Source organism: Cupressus sempervirens, chromosome 1 (genome assembly GCF_028749045.1).
Source record: "Cupressus sempervirens isolate cs-2001-9-10 chromosome 1, ASM2874904v1, whole genome shotgun sequence".
NCBI classification, from domain to species: Eukaryota; Viridiplantae; Streptophyta; class Pinopsida; order Cupressales; family Cupressaceae; genus Cupressus; species Cupressus sempervirens.
The window spans coordinates 717313231-717318899 of record NC_143118.1 but is presented as its reverse complement, the minus strand read 5'-3'; the positions used below and the strand labels follow the sequence as shown (position 1 = coordinate 717318899).

Genomic DNA, 5669 nt, shown 5'->3' with positions numbered 1-5669 from the left:
GAAGTCAATGTGATGTTAAATTTGATCATTTGAAACATCTTTTCTCACAAACTGATCTCTCTAGCCATTTGGCAAAGTGAGTGATGTTACTTACAAAAGTGGATCTTAATTTATTTTCTCAAAAATATATTAAGGGAAACACTTTAATAGATTGTTTAGTAGAAGCTCCTTGTCCTTATTTGGAAACATGTCTTACTTTAATGGAATTTCCTGATGATAATATTCTAGCTATTCAACAAGATGATAGTTGGGCATTGTATTTTGATGGATCTAAATGTAAGATAGGATCTGGTGTTGGTATTATCTTAATTCCTCCTACAAAAAATTTAATCCCTTTATCATATAAATCAACCTTTCCTTGTACTAATAACATTGCAGAGTATATAGCTGGTTTACAAGCAACGTCATCCCTTAACATCAAACACTTGCAAATATATGGAGATTCAAAATTGATTGTTGAACAAGTTTAAGGAGCTTATCAAAGTAAGAATGATAAAATGACATAATATAGAGATTTGGCTCTTGATGTGCTTTTAGAATTCTCTTCTTATACAATTCAAATCTTACCTAGAAAGATAATCAACATGCATACACCATGGAAAACACAACTTCTTTGGTGTTTCTTGAAAATAATGCGGAGAACTTTCAATTTACTATACAAACTCTTAAAAATCCTACAATTTCTAAAAAGATTATCTTTGATTTTTTTAACTTGCATTTGGATCACTAGTACATTTGCACTTGTTTTTCTACCAAAAAATTTGACCAAAGTTATGATTTCATCTTTTTTTCGTTTTGTTTTCATCCTTGCGTTGGTCAAAATTTCAACCAAATGAGGATCTTATGCTCGAGTTAGTCAAAATTTTGACCAACTTATGTTTTCCCAAGTTGGTCAAAATGTTGACAAACTTGGGGTCATAACAAAAAAAAAGGAAAAAGTGTATGAAGTATATTATGTCATAGAAGAGATCCAATCCTGCAATGGCTTCGATTTTTGTTGGTGATAAGATTCCAAATAGAACCCTTGCTTACTTCAATGAAGAGGATAATCTGTAGCATCTATTCACTCTCTCGTAGCTAGCAAAAAGATCATTCTCTTTGACATTCCCAACGCCTTCACTCCTACTTGCAGGTACTTCCATTTCTAATTTTTTTTGACAGTATTAATTAGGGTTTGTTCCTCACTTTTTTCTCTACATGACTCTTGTTTTGGGGCAATTAAAAAAAAAAAGCTTCTAGGGTTTATTAAGTGTTTTATGGTGCTGGTTGTTATTTGATTGTGTAGAAGTGATTGATAAATCATTAAAAAATTTTGTTTACAATTAAATTTTGTTGTTGTAGCCTAAAGCATGTTCCTGGGTTTATTGAGAAGGCCAAGGATTTGAAGGCCAAGGGTGTTGATGACATAATTCTCATCAGTAGTATGTATGATTTTTATAGAGTTATAAGGTAATTCAGATATTTAGATATGTATTCAAAAAGATTGTTAGGGATATAGAATCGAGTCCTCAATGGATTAGGGATTTCCTCTATACCTCATAGACAATTGCAATATGAGGCATAATAGGAAGTCATTGGTGGGAATGACGTTGGGTAGACATTTAGTAAATTCAAGCTAGTAAATAATAAAATATGGTCCTTGATTGAAAGTCAAAATTTAGATGCTAATTGTCTGGTGTTGAAATAGACATAAATCAAAAAATAAATTTAGGTGTCGAATCTATTTGATTTTTTTCATTCAACTTTAATAGTCTTAGCAAAATTGGGGCTTCATTTGTGTGCTGGGTAATATTGACAAATCCACTTGTGGCTTTTCCCATTTTTGCTTTCCACAGATTAGCTAGCATACCCTAAGTGGAACTCCTCGGACCTAGGCCAAGAGTTGGAGGGATTCCATTATTTTAGGTTCTTCTTCTCTTCCAAGGCTCTAGTGACTATATCTTCTAGATAGTCTAGACTCTTAGATCCTACACCTCCACTTGGTTATCAGAGTGGGCTAAAGCCTAATAGGTTGAACACCTATGAATTTGTATTCTGAGATAGCTTCATACAAAAGTCTTCTCAATCACAACTAGCTGGGCCCTCAACTAATAAGCTTTGTCCATCACAAAGTTGGGTGGTGCCAATTGAATTGTAGGGAGAGTTTCATTCTTAGCAATCAATTGGTTTTCTATTATATGCCACCTTGCATGCATCAGGGTTTCACCCAAGAAGATATAGTTGCTATCCAAATGAAGATGACCAACTAGTGAAGCATTATTCCAAGCCACCAACAAAAAAGAGAGCATCCTAGGATGCATACATTTGTGCTTCTAGATCTTAAGCTTTGGAGTATTTCAATTGATTTGTGTTTTGGTGTCATGTAGGTTGGATTGGAATGAGCAAAGGCAACAACAAGGGATTGCCATGATGACACCTCCTCTTAATCCAAGCATGGAAAGATGATCCCATTTCTCTCTCATCTCAGTGTTTTTGAACTTCACCTATTGTTTTCAATAACTTTTCTTGGTTTTATAACTACTGTGAGGAATTGTATGATAATGTAATTAGCCACTGCTAGCAGTTTTCTTTTATTTTTTTATTCTCGAGGCCTAGCCACCCAATTTATGTGTGCAAAATCTATTGACCACGGTCTAAAATTTAACATCAATAGATGGATCAATGCCCTTAAAATGTCTAACAACCTCCCTCCCTAGTTTCTATGAACAATTTAGTTCTTACCGAAGAAGTAACAGTGGGTATGATGTAATTGGAATGCTCTCCAAACACTACTAGCCCTTCTCTATAGAATGTTTCTTGTGTATTTATTGGGTTACTTAGAAATGGGCTATAATAAAAATGAAAAACATACTTTAAACACTACCAACTCTTGATAGACTACACTTTTCTCATTTGATTTGGGTTGTTAGAGTGGAACATGATCTCTACCCTTGACACCTTCTTTTTAACATGTGCATAGATGATAGTTAGTGGTATCATTGTTTCCCCTTTTTAAAAACTATTACTAAGACAAAATATGGTAAGACATATCACATATAAAATGACTTCAACCTCTTACTCTCCTATTCTTTACCTATAATATGTAAATTAAATGTTTAACATCTCCCTACTAGGTGATGTCTGTCAGTGTAAACTCTAAAGAAAGAATTTTTTTTCAATTTTAGTGAGGTGGGTACTTTCTTTATTTAAACAAAGTTTTTCACCAAGAGCTTGGTGTTCAAGTTTCATGGACTTCTACTTCACTTTCCAACTATCTTTTCAAAGATAACCACAAAAAGACTAGCCACATATACCAATTACTTGATCCATTAATATGTGAGAGGGCATCAATTTTGAGAACAATTTTATCAACTATTTGAGCTTATACAAACTCTACTGAGATGAAATCTCTTTAATGCATTATACAAAATCTCTGATTCTTTGCACTTCAATGGATGACATTGGTTTTCTTGACCCTCCCATATTTGTGCAGTAGTGTGTATAGAGCAAATGTGTCCATTTGCATTGCTTGAAATGTTTGAAAGCTTTTTAAACTAATTCATTTTGTGTATATTTTCTAAATAGAATGCCATGTAAAGATGTTTCTTTGGGACATTCTATCAAACATTTAATTTACAATCTATGATGCACATATTGCACTTGTTTATGTTTACGATAGTATTCTATTGCACTTCCAATGAAATTCTTATTTATCCTACATATACTCTGTCTTCAAAGCTTCATCAGCATTGAAAAATTCCTTGTAAAGGTCCATTTAATGCATATCATGTAATTATCTTCTTTCATATCTTGAGATGACATGCCTAAAGACATTTTGTCCAACAGCTCAATGAGATTTGTTATGATTCTATAGTTTGCAAGCATATCTACATGACTTTTCCAATGTTAATATCTAAGAAGAGCCTTCAAAATAGTCCATCAATAATAAAAGATTCATGTACACTATATACACTCATAGTTTGCATACATTTTTTAAACTAATTTTTTTCCAAATCTTTCATGTGTAGATTGTGTCATCATGTCATTGAGTGTGATGACATCACCCTTGAGCATTTAGTCAAAAAATTAAAGTGTATTTTTTTTGATTCCACATTTTGCACACTACCTACCACAACATTTGCATTTACAACATCTAAAAATATCTCCCCTTATGCTATGCCTTCATGTAATGTGGAGCTCAAAACATGCTTAGAGGTTATAGCTATTTCATGCAATCATGTTTAAGAATCCAAAGGTAACTGCCAAATTTTTACCACAATGACCTAGATAAATGTCTAAGATTACCATATTGTCTTCATTTTTCCATACTGATTTAATTTGTATATGATCTATGGGCACAAAGAAAACATGTCCACACAACCATCACAGGATTTTTACCATTAAGTATCCCTGCAATAACCATTGTAGGCATTAATTCAAGAACTTTGAGAGCTCCCTTGCAAATACCATTTCATGCACAATATGCAATCATTTCATTTCATTCCTTGAGATAATATCTCTTTGAGCATTTGGTCAAATGTTTCATGGGTGCTGTCTATCATTTCACATTTGCATGCATGGATGTACCACCATTTTGGTGTAGTAGGGAAGTAGTTGCTAGAGGTTGTATGGATTGGCATCATACCTGCCAATGGCTTTTAGCTGAAAATGTCTAAAACCATTTCAACAAATTATTATGTACACAAGCTACATTCATTGCATTCCACATAAGATCTCTTCTCTTAATGGAATTTTTTGAAAACAGTTATAATGCTTTGTCCAAGATTCCATAGTTTACATGCATATCTTTTGGTGCATTTTCAAAGGAAGTTTCTAAATACCTATCAACAAATCCATTTTGTGCATGCTCATACATTTACTAAAATAATAGTTATTTATGTCAATCTACCAAACAAGCTTTAGGTGCCTTGTTTATACTTCAACATGCATATCAAGCAAGGGACTTATAGAAACATCATTCTAAAGTCCACCATTCATTTCACTTAGCCATCCATTATGCTTAGATGGATACTCATTCTTTGTTTTAAAGTTTTTAGTTTGGCACATAAGATGGGTGTGATGGAGACATGGCTTCAAGTCCGCCAACTAAATTTGATTGAAAAATTTCCAAAGCCTTATCATCAAGTTATATTTTATTTCACAACTTGCAATCTTTTAATTCCATGGGACGACATCTATTTGAGCCACTATCATTATGATTAGATAGGTTGTGGGCCTTCTCTATGCTATCATAGTTATATATGCATCAACCAAATAAACCTGACAGTATCATACAAACATATTTCATGTTGTAAAGTTTTGCTTGAAACCTTGTATAGTCCATTCAACATATCCATTGTCTACAAATCTTGTAATTATTGACCTCCATGAAGTGGCATCCTCTCCAAAGAATTTTGTAAATAGCTCTTTGTTCACAATTCCATATGTGGGATACCTTTCTACAAGAGTGATTTCCAACTATAATATTTTAGAAAAAAGTCCCTTTCATTATAATTCGATGAATGTTTATACTCTATTACATATCCTCCTGCTTGGCACTCATTGGGAGGATAATAGAAAAGATTATACTCTGTTACTGATTTGATGAATGTTTGCTCTCTTTCAGGTAGGTAAGTTTGCATGTCAAAGCATAGAGTAGTTGAGGTTCAAAAGGTAGAATTTCTCAGCAT

General features: G+C 33.1%; 1 pseudogene; it reads left to right on the top strand.

Annotated features, from left to right (window-relative positions):
• The first annotated feature begins 981 nt into the window (after positions 1–981).
• Positions 982–2445, top strand: LOC149579959 (peroxiredoxin-2B pseudogene; annotated as a pseudogene).
• Positions 2446–5669: the final 3224 nt, after the last annotated feature.